The 9431-nt window shown below is 53.1% G+C and overlaps 1 pseudogene; it reads right to left on the bottom strand.

Moving 5' to 3' along the window:
• Positions 1-4514: 4514 nt before the first annotated feature.
• On the bottom strand, positions 4515-8059 carry LOC136153905 (uncharacterized protein CXorf49 homolog; annotated as a pseudogene).
• Positions 8060-9431: the final 1372 nt, after the last annotated feature.

Here is a 9431-nt window from a genome sequence, read left to right as displayed (position 1 = left end):
TAATACTTAATGCCCCTGTCCCTGTGGGGACCTAATTAAAATTAAAAGCTTCTGCACAACTCAGAAAACTATAAACAAGGTGAAAAGACAGCCTTCAGAATGAGAAAAAATAACAGCACATGAAGCAACGGACAAAGAATGAATCTCAAAAATATACAAGCAACTCCTGCAGCTCGATTCCAGAAAAATAAACGACCCAATCAAAAAGTGGGCCAAAGATTTAAACAGCCATTTCTCCAAAGAAGACATACAGATGGCTAACAAACACATGCAAAGATGCTCAACAGCACTCATTATCAGAGAAATGCAAATCAAAACCACAAGGAGGTACCATTTCACACCAATCAGAACGGAAGCTATCTAAAGTGTACAAGCTATAAATGCTGGAGAGGGTGTGGAGAAAGGGGAACCCTCTTACACTGTTGGTGGGAATGCAAACTAGTGCAACCACTATGGAGAACAGTGTGGAGATTCCTTAAAAAACAGGAAATAGAACTGCCATATGACACAGCAATCCCACTGCTGGGCATACACACTGAGGAAACCAGACCTGAAAGAGACACATGCACCCCAATGTTCATCACAGCACTGTTTATAGTGGCCAGGACATGGAAACAACCTAGATGTCCATCAGCAGACGAATGGATAAGAAAGCTGTGGTACATATACACCATGGAATAGTACTCAACTATTAGAAAGAATACATTTGAATCGGTTCTAATGAGGTGGATGAAACTGGAGCCCATTATACAGAGTGAAGAAAGCCAGAAAGAAAAACACCAATACAGTACACTAATGTATATATAGGGAATTTAGAAAGAAGAAACAGTAACGCTGTATGCGAGACAGCAAACGACACACAGATGCATTGAACAGTCTTTTGGACTCTATGGGAGAGGGCGAGGGTGGGATGCTATGGGAGAATGGCACTGAAACATGTAAATTATCAATGTGAAACGAATCGCCAGTCCAGGTTTGATGCATGATACAGGATGCTCGGGGCTGGTGTACTGGGATGGGGAGGGAGGTGGGAGGGGGGATCATGATGGGGAACATATGTACACCCGTGGCGGATTCAGTCAATGTATGGCAAACCAATACAATGTGGTAAAGGAAAATTGACTAATCAATTAATTTAAACAAAGGTGAATCATCATTGTAAAAGTCAAGCTGGCAGATAACTCAAGAGGACTAGGGAGGAAGAAGTGATTGGATTGGAACAAAAGGGGGGTTCAAAACTACAGGTCTGTTCTTCATCTGCATCTGAGCAGTACTTACCAGGCCTTCACTATTGCACAAGCACAAGGGCACCAAGAACAACACAGTCATTCAAACACTGGGACAGGCTAGGGACTGGGATAGTTACCCAGGGATAGTCAAGGTGGAAAATCTGGCAGCCCCAGTGTGCCCGGGCAAATCTGGCCAATGCAGGTGAGACTCACCTCACATTAAGTCAGCTGAGTAGCAGCCTTTACTGCATCTGCAAGCATAACCCACTGTTACCACACAAAGGAAAATAAAAGCCAACTGCAAGGATTAGGACTTGGACATTTTGTGGCAAAATTACTGTGCTCACCACCCGAGATTCCCTCTTCAGGACTAACCTACTCTACCTTCTTTGTTTGTGCCAATCTCCTTCAAGAGTCCAGAGAAAGAGGTAGACCTGGGGCTGGTGCTGGTGGGGTGTGGATGTGATGGGGAGGGAGCATCTTCCCAGGTGTTGGACAGTTAGCAGAATCAGGCAGGATGGGGCCTAGGGCTCTCCAAAGCAGCTGTCACTGTCGCCCAGGATGGAGAAGGGGCATAAGGGGGAAAGGCAACAAGGTGCACTGAATGAGGCCGGGATTCTGCATTCCTCCTACCCCTTGGCGCCCAGATGGATTTCTTTAACCTATGCCTCAGGCCCTGCCATGGATTTCCCATTGGAAGTGGAAGGCTTGGGGCTGAGCCAAGGCCTGTGATATCTAGGTTTCCAGCAACATTATAGTGAGGTAGTTGGTCTGAGCTGTGTGCTCAGAGGAGGGAAGGGAGCCTGGTAAAAAGTGAACGAGGGATTGTGTTCACACCCTCGCACCTCCACTTCCATGAGCTTCTCCACTTCCTCACCCTGGTGACCAAAGTCCCAGGCCCCTCTCTGCCCAAGTGTGTTGCTGATGCTGGTGCTGGTCTTCTCCCTGGGCACAACTTACCTACATGTCTCGGTCGGCAGAGACCTCAGCTGGATGGTCTCTGCCAAATTTACTCACTCAGACAACAGCGAGATGGGCTACATTACCAGGCAATAACCACTGGATCAGCTCTAAACTAAGTGATCAAGACCAACTTCCAGGGAGGGGTCTGAGTGGAAGGAGTAAGTCCCGCGCATGTTCTTTTCTTATCATGAGGTCTCTGACTGTTCCACCCACACGTAGTCTGTCCACCTGGCCTCATGCCAAGAGGCCTGGAAGGGAATCAACGTGAGAATATGGGCGAAGTGCTCCCCATTGTCCAGGTGCAGTCACTCCTAAATTCGCTTCCTCGTGGCACCCTTCTTGCCCCTGCCTCGAGTAACTCATGTTGGGCGGTCTCCTGTTTCTAAGATGAGCAGCGATATCCCTGGTACTCTCCAGAGCCACTCTTCCCATTTTCAGTCATCCACACCCTCAGCAGTTGGCAGATATCATAGAATGGCAAGGTAGGATCCAGGGCCTCCTCCAGCCACTCCAACTCTGTCAGAGTCCCAACACCCTGTCCTGAGGTTTGGTGACCCCTGCATCATCCCCCTCCTACATTTTGGGAATGTAACAATACCCCTTGAATATCGGGGATCCAACACTTGCTTCAGCTCACTCAGTGCCTTACAGAATCTGGACAAGTCTCTACATTTTCTGCCTCAAGGGCCTTATCCTAGCTGACTTTTATTCACATAGAGAGATGTCTAGGCACCAACTCTGAATGTGTTACCTACCATCATACCCACTTTTGTGTAATAAAACCCTGGTCTTTCAGGAATGGTGTCAGACCGACCCTACCCTCAGTTCACTTAAACACAGATCTGTCTCTCTGAGTCTCAGGCTGGCACAGTCCTGGAGTGCTGGCTGAGGGAAACAAAGTGCTCCCCAAATTCCAGCGAGGGGGGAATTGAACACAGAGTTCAGACTCATTGTCATGTGCCCTAAAGATGTAGTCCAGGATACTGAGCTGGGATACTCTGGGAAATATCATTTGTTGGAAGATCTGTGTCATGGGTCTGGTGAAACGGTATTTGATAGGGACCCTGCAAGAACAGAGGCTTACTAACCACACTTGCCATAGAGCATGATGGGCCCATTTCCACTCAAGGGTATAGAGAGGCTCAGGCTGGCGGTGAGGGTGGTCAGCTGGCTAGGGCAGGGAGGATGTGAAAACACTGAGGACTCCACCATCCATCTCTAGCTGCCAGGGTGCAGTCTGACCCAGGTTGGCACCAAACAGATGCATCTCCTGACCTCTAGTCCAGAGCCTAGCCTGTCTCCTGTGTTCCCTGTACCTTCTCTCCTGCTCCCCAGGTCACTGGGTCCAGGCTTTATGCCCAAGCCCCTTACTGAATCCAAAGAAGGAGAAGTGAAACTATTGGCGCTTGCGTCTCAGGGGTGAGGGCTAAAGAGGAGAGGAGGACTGTGTGCAGGTTCCAGCGTGCAAGGTGGGACTGGGGCAGGGGTGGGGATGGTACACACAGTAGGGACTCCAATGAGAGGGCAGAGCCTGGGAAGGGAGAGATGAGGGCACCTCTGCCTGTTTCCACCTGCTGAACTACACGTGCAGGCAAAGTCACCAATGGCAAGTCAGGGAAGGGATCGAGGGTGCTCCAACAGGAAAAGAGAGTGGTCAGGGTAAGTAGGACCATGAGTCCAGTGAGGCAGGAGGATGGGTTGGAGCTCTGTAAGGGGATCATGAGTTCCTTCCAACGGGGAGGCAGAATCTCAGCAATGGATGGGAACCGGCAAATTGCAGAGGAGGGTGGTTTGCGAACTAGAAGAGGGCCTTTAGGGGAATGGGAGGATGTGCCAATGTGGCCAGTCAAGGCCCTCAGTAAACCCAGACTGGGGGCACTCCGTTGCCCTGATGGCCTGGATGGTAGAAGAGGCTGACCGAGAGACCCCACCACAGGATGCCAGAGGTACTGCTCTGCAACAGGCTATGATACGGAGTTGCTCCTCACCAGGCCTTGCCCCACCACTCCCCCAACCCCTACCCCCCAGAGAAAGGGCAGTACAAAGAACATGAGAAGTCCTTTAATCAAAAACTGCTGTGACACTGGGCTGAGAGGGGACAAAACAAGGGGCAGAGGATGCCCTGGTGGAGGCAGAACGAGAGGCAGCAAGCTTGGCCACAGCTCGCCAGCCCCGGAGGTAACAGCTGCTCCTCTTGCAGGAAGATACTGGACTCAACCTGTAAGACAGCAGAGTCAGGGAAGAGCCTCAAGCCAGGGCAGCCCACAGCCCTGCTCAACAGCCAGCATTGTGGGAAGGGGTATGCAGTGTGTAACACTCACTTCAAACGATCTGGAACTTGTCAGCCAGGTACCGCATGGAGGCTGCAACAGGGAGAGGCATAAACAGGTGCTCCAGACAGACAGACAGAGAAGCCTGTGCCCCTGTCCCGGTGGGGAACCACCTAGCCCTGCAACCTGAAACGCACATACCCCCAGCCCCAATGCAAAGAGCTCTGGGCCTGATCACTCCCCGCCAACGGAATTTAATGTGGAGCCATTTCCTAAAAGGAAACAAAATGTGCCAGCAGCTCTCAAGCTTGGGGCCACGCACAAACCATTCAAAAACTGTCTCGTAAACAATCCAGCAAGACTCTTAGAGGCCACACCAGATCAACAAGGCATCTCTAAAGTCCTATCAGAAGGAGGTCTCTAGGACTTCCTGGCTGGCAGAGTGTGCACACAGTCCACGCAGTACTTTGCTACTTGTCCACATCCGCAGCTGAATATGCACCGCACGCTCCAGCGACAGGCTTGATAGGTTCTCCTCCCCACAGGAACGCTGATCCCTACGAGGCCCTCGGCACCTGCAGCCCACCCCACCCCAAGGGACCACCCCGATTCTGCACTAAGAACCCGCTGCTCTCTGTTCCTGGTTCCTCATACCAAGTTGCTCCTTAAGGTCGTCTATTTCTCTCTGTAGCACCAGACACTAGGCCAGCAGACACAGGAGGAAGAGAAATGGTTAGTATACACCCGCCTCCCCTCTCCTCCTCCTCTCCTCTCCCCCGGGCCCTCCATCCCAAACCAGGTGTCTAGACTGGCAAGGGAAAGACTTTCCTCAGGGGAAAGGAGGTGGGCTCCCTCCCTGGGGTGTAGGACGGGGATGGGATGGGGGTGGGGGGCCCACAAATATCAGTTGCACTTGGACTCAGATCCCACCATGGGGTTTGGGTGTGCATTTCCAGGAGCCAGAAGAAGCATTACCCGAGGACAGCCCTGCCTTCCGGGTGGCTGCTGCTGCCTTTTCCATCTTGGGGGATGGTCAGTTGGTTCCCGGTCACCTGAGAGGGAAAGGACACACAATCCAGCTTCCCAGGTTCCCAGTGAGGTGCAAAGTGCCAAGCCAGGTCTAACGTGAGGTGAGGCAGTACCACCCTCTGCTAGCAGCAAGCGTCCCCTGGTCCGCCCGGCAGGCAGCACAAACCTTCTCTCTGGACCTGCCCCTCCTACACCTCAGGGACAGCCATTTCACCTCAATGGTTGCCAAAGGCTGTTGTTCTGGGTTCGAACCTCCCAGAGTGGCAGCCACAGCCAGCACTTGGGAGAGCAATGTGGGCGAACAGCACTTCACAGAAAAGGCTATTAGCCTACAGCCTACGCCCAGAGTTGACACCCTTTTTCCCATGGTGAAGCATCCTGAGAGCAAGGCTGAGCCCCCAGAAGAGAGAGAGAGAGAGAGTCAGAGACAGAGGTTTCTGCCCTCACCCCTGGCCACCTCCCCCCATATCAAAACCCAGGACACTCACCTGAGGGGCCAGGCCCTCTGTGCATGACTTCTCCCTTGTTCATGGCCACGGGCTCTGAGTTTCCTGAATACTGTGTGCCTCTGATGATGAGATTGGTGCTACTGGGTTCTCCATGATGCACCCATGGACAAGATGACCATGGCCTTCAGTGGTCAGCTAGAAAGACAGATTTCTCACTGATCTGAAGTGTGTGTGTGCACGTGCACGCGTGTGTGTACCAGTGCATTTATATGTCTATGCCTGTGTGTGGGAGAGCTCATGTGATTCAAGACGGAGCTGAGGCAGGGAATTGGAAAGAGAATTGAAAGGCTGATCTCTTTAGCACATTCTCTGTCCGTCAGCCCCAGGTCAGCAGGTAGAGCTGAGCTGGGGACAGCATTGTGTCACTGAGAAACCTGGGGTCCCTGCAAGGAAGGTTTGGGGAAGACCTAGCAAGTAGGATTCAGGAAAGTGATGCGACTAAACACTGAAGCTCTGTGAAGCTTTTAAGGGGTCCCCGCAAATCAATTCAGCTACCAGCTCTCCCGTCCACTCCAGCCCCAGCCTCGTGGAGGAGGCTGGAAACAGGCCAAGGGTGGAAAACCGAGCCCAGCACACCCAAAGTGCTACCTTAACGTTTGTCCCTAGTAAAAGGACCCCAATCTGGCATCCTGATGACCCAGTGACTGAGGGTCACCCAATGACAACCCCTGAGGGATGGAGAGAAGGAGCAAGGGGTGAAGACCTGTGTTGTGGGGAGGGTGGGAGGGGGAAGAGTGAGGAGAGAGGAGGGGCCTGGCCTACTCACTTGGCCCTTTGGGAATGGGTCTCTATTTGGATCGTTGTCTTCTCCCGACACCGCCATTGCTGCCACCGACTCCCGGGCCCGCCTAGCCACGGGTTTCTTCCCAGCACGGGTGTGCTTGGACTCTTCAGCTCCCCAAGGGACCAAGGCCTCCTTCTTGGACCTCCGGAGCAGCGGGATGCCAGAAATTGGGGAGAAGGTGGCCGGTTGCAGGGGAGTGGCCGAGATTCTTTGCCCCCAGGAAGGGAAGATTCTCCCCACGGCAGGTTTGGAGACGCCCCCAAGGGACTTCTTCTCCTGGACCCCCTTCCTTCTAGGAGTGGGCCGCGGCAGGCTGCCTGTAGTGGCAGCTGCAGGAGCTGATGCTACTGCCACTCCCGGGTAGCTGGACAGGCTGCCCCCCTTCCCCCAGAGCACGCTCTGCATTTTTCTAGGGGGAGAGGTGTCCTCCTGCTCTGCATCGCCCTGCCTGCCCTGCCTTTCCACAACCGAAATTAATCCTCGCGGAATCGAGGATAGGCAAGAGTCTGGCACATTAAGGAGATTCTCCCTGCCTTGGACATGCAAGCGTCTGGGTGTGTTCCCAGGATCTTCGGGGCTGTTGAGCTTGGCCTGGCCTCCGTCTTTGGGATAAATGCTCACCCTCATCCGCTCTATCTTACTGAATTCATCGGAGGACTCGGGGTCGGACAGCAGCCCGGCTGTGCTTTCTGACGGAGGCCACTGGCAATTCACAGCCACGTTCAACCTACTCTTAGTGCCTTTCTTAGGGTTCCCCCAGGCCCGGCCTGCCTTGGGCCCGCCGACCCGGAGAGGGCCAGCCTCAGCCTGTGCGGCCTCCCCACACCTCTGGGCGGCACCGCCTCGACTGCGGGGTCGCGCCTCGAGGTCCCGCAAGGCAGACACTTCGCCGACCGCGTAGCTCTCCTGGGACAGGTATCTGCGGGTGCCCAGCACGTCGTTCAGGTCGGCCAGCTGCTGCAGGATGGCCGCCACTGACTCGTCAGCCAGCTGCAGGGCGTCCCCCTGGTCGTCGGCCAGGGAGCCAGGCCGGCGTTCGCGGCCCTGCAGCACCGGCGCTCCCGCTTCCAGCACCTCCCGCTCTGACTCGAAGCCCTCAGGGTCTGGGAAGCCATTCCCGCCCTCACCTTCGCCGCTTCGTGGTGCCCCAGGCTCTGGGCTGGGGCCGGGTCCCCGCGGGGCTATGGAGCCGGCCTCAAGGCCGCTGGTCTGCTCCCCGCACTCTGAGCCGAAATCCGCTCCCGAAACAGACACCTCATCATCTGGGGAGCTCATGTCGCGATCTGGGTGGCCGCCGGATCAGGGGCGGCGACCATTTATCAACCGGGTCGCGGTGGCGGCGGTCAGGGCAGGTGTGGCGGGCGGCGTCTGGAGCTCGCCGTCAAGCATGCTGGAGATGGCCGCAAATGACGCGAGGTTTTCAGCGCGCCAGCCCTGCCGCCTCCTCATTGGTCCGGTTCCTGCCAACCAGCACGCGCCTTGTTTGGCCGTCCCCTCGAGGTGTAACCAATGGGGTCGAGGGCCTCCTCTGGCTTGCTGCCAAGTCCAAGGGCCGTCCGGGCAGTTGGCGAGTTGGCGGGTGAATGTGACGCTGCGAGTATACCTCTGTCAAGCCTCTCGTCCCACCTCCTCCAAGTGCTTAACGATTCCGAGAGTGGGAGAGTTTAGCGGCAAACCTCTGTGGCGGTGGTGCAAGAAATCCATTTGGGAGGTAATTTCGCAGAATCTGTGAAAAGCAACTTATACAGCAGAGACCCCGTGCCCGGCACTCTTCTAAGTGCTGTATGTAAGTAGTAGTGGTTCTTTGTGACGCTCCCAGGACTCTAGTACTAATGATTAGCAGCCTAAGGTTCAGCCACTGACCCACGGTCATTTGGCCCATGGGGATCAGTGGTAGAATTGAAGCCAAGCAATCTGACTCCAGAGTCCCTGCTTTGATTCAAAGATCTAAAAAAGCTATGTTTTCCCCTCTATCAGGAAGTCCACTGCCTGGCATATCTTCTAAAAGTGAGGGTTTATTGCTAAGATCTCTATTTTACTCCATTGATCTATTTGTTAATATGGCAGTAACACACAGTTTTCATTAGTGTAGCTTTGTAATGTTTTGAAATCAGGAAGTTGGAGTTCTCTACTTTTTCTTTGTCCAAGTTGTTTTCCCTATTAAGGATCTCTTTAGATTCTACTTAAATTTTAGGATGAGTTTTTCTATTTCTGTAAAGCATGCTATTGGGATTATGACAGAGTTTGCATTGGATCTGTAGATCACTCTGGGTAGTGTGTTAGAAGAACAGATTCAGTGGAGTGTGTGTATCTGTGTGTGTGTGTGTGTAAAAGAATTGACTCATTCAATTATAGCGGCTGGTAAGTCCCAAAATCTAGGGGGTGAGGTGGCTAGCTGGAGACTGAGAAGAGCCAGTGGTTTAGCTCTAGTCCAGGTTAGAAGGCCTAAGAACCAAACCAATAGAGTTGATATTTCAGTTTGGGTCTAAAGGCAGGAAAAGAAGCTGATGTCCCAGGTCCAAAGGCTTTCACGCAGGAGGACTTCTCTTGCATGAGGAAAGTTTGCTTTTTTGTTTAATCAGACTATCAACTGATTAGGTAAAACCCACCCACTTTATCAGGGGGAAATCTGTCTTATCCATTTGAC

This window comes from Muntiacus reevesi, chromosome X (genome assembly GCF_963930625.1).
Source record: "Muntiacus reevesi chromosome X, mMunRee1.1, whole genome shotgun sequence".
Lineage (NCBI taxonomy): Eukaryota > Metazoa > Chordata > Mammalia > Artiodactyla > Cervidae > Muntiacus > Muntiacus reevesi.
The sequence above is the reverse complement of the archived record's forward strand: the minus strand, read 5'-3'. Positions and strand labels throughout refer to the sequence as shown.